This window comes from Petaurus breviceps, unplaced genomic scaffold (assembly GCF_028583685.1).
Source record: "Petaurus breviceps papuanus isolate PSGF00001 unplaced genomic scaffold, PetGlider_PUasm1.0 187, whole genome shotgun sequence".
Classification (NCBI taxonomy): Eukaryota; Metazoa; Chordata; class Mammalia; order Diprotodontia; family Petauridae; genus Petaurus; species Petaurus breviceps.
The window spans coordinates 10224716-10227375 of record NW_027185799.1 but is presented as its reverse complement, the minus strand read 5'-3'; positions in this window follow the sequence as shown (position 1 = coordinate 10227375).

Sequence of the window (2660 nt, the reverse complement as noted above, 5' to 3'; positions counted from 1 at the left end):
TTCCTTCCTTCCTTCCTTCCTTCCTTCCTTCCTTCCTTCCTTCCTTCCCTTCTGCCTTCCCCCCCTCTCTTCCCCTTTTCCTTTCATTCTTCCTTTCTTCCTCAAAACCTTAAACCCAATTCACTCTGAAGCTCAATAGGTTCCTGCCCAACAATCTCTTAATGGCTGTATTTTGGGCCCTCTTGGCTTAGAGTGAATGTCAATGGTAACTGTTTCTCTTTGGAACAACAACCCAGAGGGTCTTACCCTCCCAGCAAGATTTTTTTTTTCTAATTAAAGGTGCCATTCCTTGACTCAATTCTTAAAGATACCTATTCACTGAATGGGCATTACCCCATTCTTAAGTGAGTACTTGAAAAGGGACCAGGGTCTCCCATTACATCCTGAGTCTTCTATCTGGTCTCTGGATCCAGATGACTCTAGAGGAGAAAGTGAGGCTGGTGACCTTGCACAGCTCTCCCTCACTCAAATCAAAGTCAATGCAAGTCATGTCATTATTTCCCTGATGCCATGGTCCTCTTTGAAAACAAGGGACAAACACAACTTGCAATCTCATCCCCATCCAGTTCAATCCTACTACTCCTTGTTCTCTGCCCTTCTTTGCCATCCCTTTTTACTGTGCCCTCTGGAATCCCCACTTGACTAACAAAATTCTCTTCATACCTTATCTCTTTTACATTCTTTCTGTTTTCCCTGTTAAACTTACATATCCTCAAAACGTCCTCATTACCGTTGAGAATACTACTATTTTAGCAGGTACCCAGATTCATAACCTTGAAATCATTGTTGATTCCTCTCCTTCATCCACTGTATCTAATTAGTTGTCAAGACTTGTTGATTTTATCTTTACAACTCTTGTATCTTTCTACTCCAGCAGATACTTCTTTACTCTTAAAAGAGGCTTCTAATTATTTTTAATGTTTCTAGTTTATCTTACAATCAATCTTCCATTCTGCTATCCAAATCATCTTCCTATAAAACACAGGTCTATCCCCTACTCAAAAACCTTTAGTGGATCCCTGTTCCCTAAAGCAGAGGTGTCAGACATGCAAGTCAAAGTAATATATAGTGCCCAGGATGCATATTAAAGTGCATTTGAGAAATGTTAAAAAAATGAATAAAAATTAAATTAAAAAATAATACTAATAATGTGATTTTCTAAGGTATTATGCACACTTTAACCCACATTTCTGTATAAATTTGACACTGCTGGACTACAGAGTAAAATACAAACTCCTCAAACTGTCACTTAAGACACTCCAATGCAATCAAGCCTCATATGAATTCATTGTGCCCACATACAAGGCACTGTGCTAGGTAAAGATAAAATGAAAAACAATGCAACCTTCTTATTTTACAGATCAGGAATCTGAAGCCTACAGAGGTTAAGTAATTTGCCTACAGTCATATAGGAAGTATGGAGTATATGGGTTGTTCAAGGAGGACTAACACCTCTGGTGTAAGGGCTTGCCAAGCCCTTTTCTGCATTTTCTGCATTGCCCATCTACCTTTCGAGTCCACTTGACACAACTCTCACTTGTGACTCCAAGAGGCTGTAGGATGCACAGCAGTCACACCCTAGTAAACTTTTGGCAGATGAGCTAAACCAAGTTGAGGGTTACCAGTGGGCTTTAAACATCACTGAGTTGGGGAGATGTCTACACCAAGCATGTGAAGACTTCGCCTGGAGAAATGGGCAGATGAGAACAATTTGTTCTAATGACCATGAAGGTGGCTGAAGTAGGCACTGTAGTGCTTAAAGCTTGGTTAAGCATTGCAGATGCCAAGGTCATCCACTGCATCCCAGGCCATCAGTTGCCATCTTGACTTTTGTCTTGCCACTGAACTTCAATGACTCTTGGAGAGTGAGACCATTGACTTTGTGCAATTCTGCCTCACTTTTATCCAATTCATGCAGGAATCAATAGATGTCACTGGTTCTCTTCAAAAACGAAGGACAAACAACCTAACCTAATGAATGTATTGGAATATTGGCAAATAATTGTTAACCCATAAAATTCATCAATATGAAAGAATCATAAATTCGGAAGACTTTCTCCACTTGGCTGTCAAATTGATCCTCCTAAAGCTCAAGTCTGGTCTAGTCAAGTTATTCCTTTTCCCCCATTCAGTAAATTCTAGTGGCACCCTAACACCTTTAGGATGAAATAAAAATTATTTGTTTGCCATTCAAAGTTATTTCTACCTTTCCATTCATCCCTACAATATAATGATACTGGCATCCTTGATGTTTCTGAAACAAGACAATCCATCTTCTGACTTCATGCATTTTACGGGCTGTTCCCCAAACATGGAACTGTGTCCCTCTTCATTCCACCTGCTGGTTTGTCTGGTTTCTTTCAAATCCCAGCTAAAATCTCACTTTCTATAGGAAGCTTTCCCCAATTTCCCCTTAATGCTAGTAGTGTTTTCTTTTGTTGGTCTGCTCCATTTTATCCCGTACATACCTTGTTTGTACACAGATGTTTTTGTTACCTCCTTCATTACCGTTACTTTCATGTTTCCTTTTTAAGAATCGGTACTATCTTTTACCTTTCTTTGTATCCCCAGATCTTATAGAGCCTAGTTCATAGTAGACCCTTAATAAAAGGGTTTTTTTTTGTTTTGTTTTGCCTTTTGGAGGGCAATTGGGGTTAAGT